Here is a 9784-nt window from a genome sequence, read left to right as displayed (position 1 = left end):
GCCCCCAAGGGGGAGTGTTACGAAAGTAAACAAAAGCAGCGCCGAAATGTTTGAATATATAAAAAGATGTGGGGCCCGCTGTACTATTTGCACAGTGAATTCTTCTTCTATATAAACGATCGTTTCGATCGTTTATAAAACACACCTCAAAAAACACTTCTCTTCTATTCTCTCTCTGTATCAGTATTATTTCTTTCTACGGGTATAAAATTTCGCCCTTATTTAAATTCCTGCGATACAAATAAATTCCAGTTCTTTTATAACAGAGTAGAAATAGGAAAAAAGTTTGGATGTTTTATTTTCGAATTGAAGAATATTGTGCTATGATTTGCTGCAGTTAATGTTGTTTGAGTAGAATTAGGAATCATTAGTTGAATAGTATCGAGATTTAGAAGGAAAATATGATAACGATTTAGTAGTAATTATAGGAACAATTTATTGGGTTAAGCTTTAGTGTTTTGTGGAATGGGCCAAGAAACGTGACCATACGTAATAATTGAGTCTGAGAATGTGGAATGGGTGGGCCAAGAGACATGAAAAACAATTGTATCGGTTTATTAGATTAACGTGATAGCATAATGTAAAACTACAGTGTTGTTTTGATGAGTGGCATAGATTGGTAATTATTGAGGAAAACAAAGGGGAAAGTACTAAATGTACTCCTGTTTTAATAGAAGTGGCCAATTATTCTCGATAATATTCATTAGCACAATTGGTCACGTGTTTTGAATAAATGTTTCAGTTTGATACTTACTGCTTACTTTAATTTGATTTTTCATAATTTTAGATAAACTGGACCAAACTTTTTTTTTTGCTTGAGGCCCCAAATTCCCAAGCCCGTTTTGGATATACTTCATCTGTTCTTGAAAATAAGATTTTCTAAAGTGTTAACGATTATTAAAAATTCAATAAATGTTTATAATTTAACATTTTTTTTTACTTTATTATACACTTTCCAATAACTTTTCACCAATGAAATTTAATCAATTCAAATATTTTCATTTAATGTTTCTTAAAATTATAAAAAAGTACCTAAAACAAGTAAAAAATCTATCTTTGTGGAACAAGTAAAAAATCTAAAACATCTTACTTTCGGGAACATAGGGAATATATATATTTATGAAGTTATTCATTCTTTCACCATCAGCCGACTATCCGTATAGTTTTGCAAACTTAATTACGTGAATATATTGATACTAAGGGTTGGTCTGTGTTTCGTGGTGAAAATTTGTATATTTTATTTAACATTTCTTTTTTGAAATGTTATGGTTATATCTTACGTGTAAATTATTATCTTGTAATTATTTTTATTTATATCATTTTCCGGTTAAGATTGTTTGAGATTAAGGTATTCAATTTTTTCTCGTTTCGACTAATCAATCTTGCAATGATTTTAATGGACTATGTTCTATTTGATTTTTGTAATGTAAGATCTTAGGATCTGTTTATTTTTTTTATTTTTTGATGATCCGAATATCCAAACACCATACAGAGTCTGAATATCGCTTAATGACACTGCTGCCGAAGGCCCCCGCCGATTTCATCTCATGTTAATTGACGGTAGCCATATGTAGGGTTAATAATCTCGCACTAGAGGAGAATCGATCTATGGCCTGGATCAACAAGGCTATTCTTCTTCTAGTGGAGACCATTAAATCACCACGATGTGGTTCTTAGGATCTGTCTATTTTATGCCATTTACTCTTACATGTTATTTGTGAGACTATTTTATATTGTGTATCTCGTCCGGACTGTGCAATTACATTTTTCATATTAATGTTAAACTTATACTTTTAAGTTTTTTTTGGAATTATGGCATACCATATTTTCTTAAAAAGTCTACCTTTATTTGGATACAATTACTTCAATATCTTGTTTATATAGTGAAAATAAACTTAACTCTATAACATTCTTGCCTTGTTTAACTATCCTTTTTGGTTGTACCCAAGATTAGAAATGTTGCTATTGGTTCCTTAGCTGAGACACCTCTGTTTGTACTATCAAACTCACCTAATCAGGGTAAGTAAAGCTTAAATGGAATAAATGTAGATCACCTAATCAGACTAAATCTCTATCGCCGCTTGACTATGAACTATTGATAGACAAGATCCGAAGCATAATGTTATGTTGGTCCAATAGAAGTTTGTCCTTTGCCAGAAGACTTCAACTTATTAACTCAGTCATCATGAGTATTGTCAACTTTTGGAGTTCAACATTTATTCTTCCTGCTAAGTGCCTTGATACAATCGAAAGTATGTGCTGTGTTTTTTTGTGGTCAGGATCTCTAACACAGACACATAAAGCTAAGGTGAGCTGGGCAGATCTTTGTTACCCGAAAGATGAGGGAGGCTTGGGAGTTCGGAGGTTGAGGGACTCATCTATGGTTTATGCCTTAAAGCTTATTTGTCGCTTATTTACTCAACATGAGTCGCTGTGGGTTTGCTGGATTAAATATTACCTGCTCAAGAACAGCTCTTTCTTGGATGTTCGAGATACACAAAAAGGGTTTTGGATGTGGAGAAAGTTACTCAAACTACGAGATGTGGCATATGGTTTCCTCAAGATTGAGGTTAACGATGGTGAATCCACATATTTTTGGTTTGATAATTGGTTGGATAAGGGGCGTCTGATCGATGTTACTGGAGCCGCAGGCACCGCCTATATTGGTCTGCCTCGTCGAGCTACAGTTAGTGATGCGATGAAGCAGAATGAATGGGCCATTCGAGGCCAGCGTAATCGACACTATCATGATCTTTACGCTGCCATTGTAGAGGAACCGGTGCCTGCTCCACATCGTGGGAGAGATGTAGTCTTATGGAGAAATGGCGACGATGACTATCGTGATACGTTCTCAACCTCTTAGACTTGGGAACAAATCCGATTAAGGAAGGCAATGGTGGACTGGAGTAAAGTTGTATGGTTCACACAAGGTGTGCCTAGGTACTCTTTCATCACTTGGCTTGCAGTAAAGAATCGGCTGTCAACGTGAGACAGGATGCGTGCATGGGGGTTGACTCAAGGATGTACACTGTGCGGTGAAAGAGATGAGACAAGGGATCATTTGTTTTTCGCATGTCCTTATTCATTTACAGTGTGGCATGGGTTAGCAAATCACATACTTGGCTCTTATACTGATCCGGATTGGCAGCTGACGCTAGACCATCTGCATGGTCTCCGTCTTGGGGATATGGACACGATCCTTATCAAAATGCTCTTCCAAATGACTATTTATCATCTGTGGCGCGAGCGAAATGCGAGGAGACATCATAAAAGCTGGATGTCAGTAGATGTTATGCGCACGGCCATAGATAAGATGATGTGCAACCGCATATCATCCCTCAAATACAGAGCTGGTCATAAGCTTGCCGGACTTCTTCATCGTTGGTTTTTGCACACTATGTAGTTGGAACTGTTCCCAATTTTTTTTCCGGTTAGTCTCATAGCCTAGCAAAATAAAGTAGCCACAAGTAGTCTTAGTATTCTTTTGTAAATGATAGTTCCCTCAAAGGATGAATAAATTTGAAATTTCATCAAAAAAAATGTAGGTCATTTATATATGGGGTTAGTTATGTCTGAACCATTGGGATAAGAACTATGGAAAAATGTATTCCCTCTGTTTTTAATATAAATCGTTTTATAGAAATTTTTATGTTCCAAATTATTTGACGTTTTCGGTTTTCGATGTAAAATTTATTAACACTTAATGTTATATGATCAATGATAATATACCTTCTATTTTATTATTGGTTGATTTGTGGTTAGATAAATAATTAATGATGCTTTTGTTTAGAAAATATAAAAATTAATGATTTTCTGTATAATTCTAAAACGATTTATATTAAAAACGGAGGGAGTATATTTTAACTTGAATCATTTCCATCGTACTTCTGAACTTTGATATCGTGATTATTCCAACCTAAACCAAAGTTTTTTTTGAAATAAACTACCTTAATTATACATTTAAGTCGAAATCAACATTGGGCTAGATTGTTTTAGTCAACTATGCTGAGTTAGCTGCCACACATACAATTTTTGATGATTCAAAGGCCATGTTTCTGATTATTGTTGGTTCAAATGACACATATCATTTTTTGGGTTGCAGATTGATAAAACTAAATTTTATTTTTGTATTTTTATCACAAATCTCTTACTTTTAATATATTACTTAATGTAAATTTCAGATCTTTAAAATATTTTATTGAATATAGTTTGATTTTTAGTTCTATAATATCTTATCAAAAAATTGTACCAAAATTTTAATAGAATAATTATATTAAAACAACAGATTTTTGATATAAAATTTAAAAATAAAATTTAATTTTATCAATCTGCAAACTAAGAATGATATGTGACAGTTGAATCAAAAATAATCAGAAACATGGCATTTGACTCATCAGAATATTGTACATGTGTCAGCTGACTCATCATAATTGACTAAGACAATCTCGGTCAATGTTGATTTCGGCTTAAATCTGATAGTTGAAATCGTTTATTTCAAAAAAACTTTAGTTTAAATTGGAATAAACACTGTATCAAAATTCATATATAAAAAGTACCATGGAAATTGTTCAGTTTAAAATAAGCCCCTTTGTTTCTTAATTTTTAGTTTGCAAATCTGTTTCAGAAGGAAAAAATTGTATTTAAGCTTATTTATGTCATCTGTGTTTCACGGTGTTTTAGTTATATAAACTCAGAGCATGTGCACAATCAAAATTCTACGTTGAAACTAACTTAAATAGCGATTAAGGAATAATAAAATTTGGAGGATAAGAATATAGTTAATTCGATGAGTGGTAGATCTGACATGAGAAAGTTGAATCAGTTGGATTTTTATTGCCTTGTCCGTTCTTCCTGGAACGTCACTTTTACCACAAACCATCAATTTATTTGCAAGACGGAAGAGAGTGAAACAAATCCTAAAAATAGCCAACTCCCTAAATTTTGATTTACTAATTTCTTATATTTGAAATGTTTTTAATCCTTAAATCCAAGACGGACGTTTGTTCTTAACAATTTTGTTACACTTCAAAACCAAAAAGAGTTTTTTTTTTGTTTTGTTTAATGTAGCACAAAAACCTACAATACAGATTCTAAAAGGTTATATTTATTCTATTAAAATATCAGTGTGACCCATTGATAAAAGTATGGTCCAACTATTATTTCTTTTATCTAAAAAGATGTAAAACAAAAAATATACCCGTCCTTAAAAAAGGGCAAAACGGGGTTTAACTTGCGAGGCAAGAAGACAAGCGAACGTTGTCGTACCATGGTTGCAGCGTTGGAACGAGGACTAAGCGCTTCAAAATCATTCAATTTCAAAAGAATGTATGATTCACCCTCCACAAAACAGCAACAATCTCAAACACTTGTCCTGGAGAACGGAGATTCACATTTTGTCGAATCCAACACGCCCGAAAGTCAAAACTCTGATAGCTTAGCAGAAAGCCCCGTTGAGAGCATTCCTCCAATGATTTCCCCTCTTACTCGGCCGGGAAAACGACCCGATAGACAACAAGCATGCAGGTGAATCTTTTTTCCCAATAACTTGTTTTTTTTTTTTTGATTAGGGTTAGTCCAGGAGTTTATGGGCTAACGTAGGAAGAATCATGAGATTTTGGAGATTAAAGATAATTCAGTAAAATTTTAATAAAGTTCTGTCTTAAACAATTTGGAAGCCATATAGTTATGTACATAAAATCTTGAAAATTTGAGGGTTATAACGGACTACAAATGTTTCCCTAACTTTTTTTAGAGAAACCTTAATAATGACATAAGTATTGCAGATACGGATATGATGAAGGACAGGTTCGCAAAACTACTACTTGGAGAAGATATGTCTGGTGGCGGAAAAGGCGTATCTTCTGCTCTTGCTCTTTCCAACGCTATCACAAATCTTGCTGGTAAATATTTGTCATTAACTCTCCTTGTTTCTTCCAACACAAGTAATTTTAAGGGCTTTGATTGACTTCTTATGATTTTTTGATGATGGTACGGTCGATTTTCAGCGTCTATATTCGGGGAACAGACAAAGCTGCAACCGATGCCACAAGATAGACAAGCTAGGTGGAAGAAAGAGATTGATTGGCTGTTGTCTGTGACCGATCACATTGTCGAGTTTGTTCCTTCTCAGCAAACGAGCAAAGATGGAGTTTGCACCGAGGTTCGAATCTTCCCAAAGGAAGTATATCATTCATACTTCTTTAGAAAGATATATAATGTCTATTTATTTTACGTAGATTATGGTGACAAGACAAAGAGGTGATCTTCTCATGAACATCCCAGCCCTTCGAAAACTCGACACCATGCTCATCGTATGTGTTTCCATTCGTGTAGTCAAGTTTAAACTTATTTTTTTGTCACAAAAAAGAAACCTTAAGAATTTAGAGAATAAATTATAGAAAAAATGACTAGCATAGCACTAAAAAAGTTTTTGTCACAATTATAGCCTCTAAAAATAAAAATGACCAAAATAGCATTTAATGTTTTATCAAAAGAGATAAATATACATTTATACCCCAATGGTAAATTAAAGGGTTTAGAGTTAAGGGATGAGGTTTAGGATTTAGGGTTTAGGGTTTAGAGTTTAGGGGTGGGGTTTAGGGTTTAGAGTTTAGGGGTGGGGTTTAGGGTTTAGAGTTTAGGGGTGGGGTTTAGGGTTTAGAGTTTAGGGGTGGGGTTTAGGGTTTAGAGTTTAGGGGTGGGGTTTAGGGTTTAGAGTTTAGAGTTAAGGGGTGGGGTTTATGATTTAGGATTTAGGGTTTAGGGTTTAGAGTTTAGGGTTTAGAGTTGGGGGAGTGGAGTTTTGGGATAAAATTTCAAATTTTGAAAAATAAAAATAATTTAAATTTTTCAAATGATAAAATGCTATTTTGGTCATTTTTGTTTTTCAGGGCTATTTTTGTGACATAAACTTAGAAATGTGCTATTTTGGAGATTTGCCCTAAATTATATAAGTTTTACTATATTTTTCATTTTCTTATTGTTCATAATTCGACATAAATATAGTAGTTAGTGTAAGAGCTACCGTATAATGGATTAATGGTGATGAAAACATGTTTATTCAGGATACACTTGACAATTTCAAAGGACACAATGAGTTTTATTATGTGTCAAGAGATTCAGAAGAAGGGAAATTAACAAGCTAGCAATGCTAGGTCAAACGACAAATGGTGGCTTCCTCCGGTGAAAGTTCCTCCCGGCGGTTTATCTGACCCGGCTCGGAGAATGCTTTACTTCCAAAAAGATTCAGTCACACAGGTTCAAAAAGCTGCAATGGCCATTAATGCTCAAGTCCTCTCTGAAATGGCTATACCCGAGAGCTACATCGACTCTCTCCCTTAAGGTAAACAATATTTCATGTCTCCTTTTGTTGTGTTATATACAGATTTTAAGCTTTAATTTATGTTGCTAGAACGGAGGAGCCAGTCTTGGAGATTCGATCTACAAGAGCATAACGGAGGAGTGGTTTGATCCAGCGCCGTTCTTGTCCATGATGGACTTGTCGACAGAGCACAAAGTGTTGGATTTGAAGAATAAGATTGAGGCATCTGTTGTGAGATGGAAGAGGAAGCTTCACGTAAAGGACAGCAAATCTTCTTGGGGATCAGCTGTTAGCTTGGAGAAAAGAGAGTTGTTCGAAGAGAGAGCAGAGACGATCTTGGTCTTCCTCAAACAGAAATTTCCTGGCCTTCCTCAATCTTCCCTTGACATCTCCAAGATTCAGTTTAACAAGGTAAAATGCAAAGCAATATATTAGTTAATTAGTCCATCATCAACCGATGACAATGATAGAATGTCAGTCCAGTTAATAATTATGCGATTGAGCCTTCATCTACGGTACACGAGTTAGATAACAAGAAATAACATATTTTTTAGGGCAAATCCCTTAGCTAACACAAAAAAATTATGACAAAATAGCAGAAAAGGAAAAAATCTCCAAAATAGCATTATTTCAAGGGTAAAATAATGTAAATTACTTCAAACTTTAATCTCTTACCCTAATCACACCCCCAAAAACTAAAACTTAAAACTCTAATCAATAAATCCAAACTCAAATATAAAATAAATAAAAGTCTTTTTAACTTTTAGTTGATTACATTTTGGATTTTTTTTCGTGTACTATTTTGTAATAAAAAGTGTTTTACTACTTTCATAAAGTTATTTCTCTAATATTTATGGTGGTTATAGGAAACAATAGATAGTCTTAACTATTTATTGCTTAAATGAATACAGGACATTGGACAAGCGGTGTTGGAGAGTTACTCGAGGATACTTGAGAGCTTGGCTTACACGGTGATGTCAAGGATAGAAGATGTTCTTTACACAGATTCTTTGGCACTAAAGCAGGCTTTATTGGCTGAAGAAACATCAGATGGTGGGCGAACGGAGACGGATTCAGAGTCACCGGGGTCTTCTAACTCGGGAGAAGAAACCGAGAAGCTTGACCGGCAGCATTCCAAGACCTTGTTCGATTTCATGGGTTGGAGTGATAAACCTACCACACCCCCAAGTGTTACGCCGAAAAAGTTATCCTACTTGGAGAAGCTAGAGAATTTTAACGGTTTTAGAAGCCCCAAAGATAGAAATTTATCATGAAAATCCATGCGGGATGATACATTTACAGAGGACATAAGAGTGTAGCTAGGGACAAGGAATGAAAGCATAGTAGCAAATGAATTGTACAATGTTCACACTCACACCCTTCCTTCTGGCTTTATTCCTCGGAAAGAGAAGTCCCTAGCTTAAGGGGTTTAAATTTTGAAAAAGATAACTATATCTCAATCGTGTACATGTTGTTTCATAATCTTTAAATGATGTCTTTGTTGTTCTTCACTTACAAAATAGAGGACATTAATCATGGACATAACATGGCAAACAAGAAGAGTATGGTGTAAAGGTACACCTACAAAGTTTGGAGCTCGTGTTTCTCACTCTTTTCTTAGCAAGATTTTACCATTTCCCACTAAAGCTTGTGAACTTTTTGAGGAGGACTGAGCTTCTATGTTTTTAACTTTTTGAGGACGGAGCTTCTAGCTTTTAGACTAGGAGATAACACACAATCCTTCTGACGTAAAAAATTGTCTTTTTGCTGTTAAAAATGTATAATATCGATTAAACCATTATTTTATCCTAAAATATCCAAAATGTTACGGGTGTTTGATTACACATTATCCATGTGATGGTGAATGATTGGAAGTTTCATGCTGTTGATAACACATTATCCATGTGATCGTTAATGATTAGAAGAAGTTTCACGCTGTTTTAATCCCAACTCCCCCAACATAGCAGTTGTCTTCAACAAATAAATCAATTATGTGAGATACCCTCATCCAAACATATAAAACTATAACAATGATACCATTTATTTAAATCTAAACGGATAGTCAAAAATAATTAATTAAACAAAATTATCGAGAACTAAATAATTTGGTTTCCGAAAATAATTAAAATAATTAGGTAAAGTTTGTCATTAGAGACATTTATCATTAAATAGATACCATGATCCGCGCATCTGCACAGATTTTGATTTTGATTTTTTTTTGTAAATTGTTTAATGACATTTCTAATAAGTTATTTGGATATTTTAAAGTTTTTATACATCAGAACTAAATCTATCAAAATCGGGAAAGATCCGACTCGAAACCCACATAAATTTTTATAATAACCGAACGACACTTAATGTCAAAACTCAAAAAGTATCAAAAAGAAATAATCTGTATTTAAAGGCGTACCCAAAATCCATGCATGGCTGATTTTATAATCAAATAAAAAATTCTTTGTTAAC

General features: G+C 34.1%; 1 pseudogene; it reads left to right on the top strand.

Annotated features, from left to right (window-relative positions):
- Positions 1-5194: 5194 nt before the first annotated feature.
- Positions 5195-8769, top strand: LOC106333362 (annotated as a pseudogene).
- Positions 8770-9784: the final 1015 nt, after the last annotated feature.

The sequence above is a fragment of the Brassica oleracea genome, chromosome C3 (assembly GCF_000695525.1).
Source record: "Brassica oleracea var. oleracea cultivar TO1000 chromosome C3, BOL, whole genome shotgun sequence".
Classification (NCBI taxonomy): domain Eukaryota; kingdom Viridiplantae; phylum Streptophyta; class Magnoliopsida; order Brassicales; family Brassicaceae; genus Brassica; species Brassica oleracea.
The sequence above is the reverse complement of the archived record's forward strand: the minus strand, read 5'-3'. Positions and strand labels throughout refer to the sequence as shown.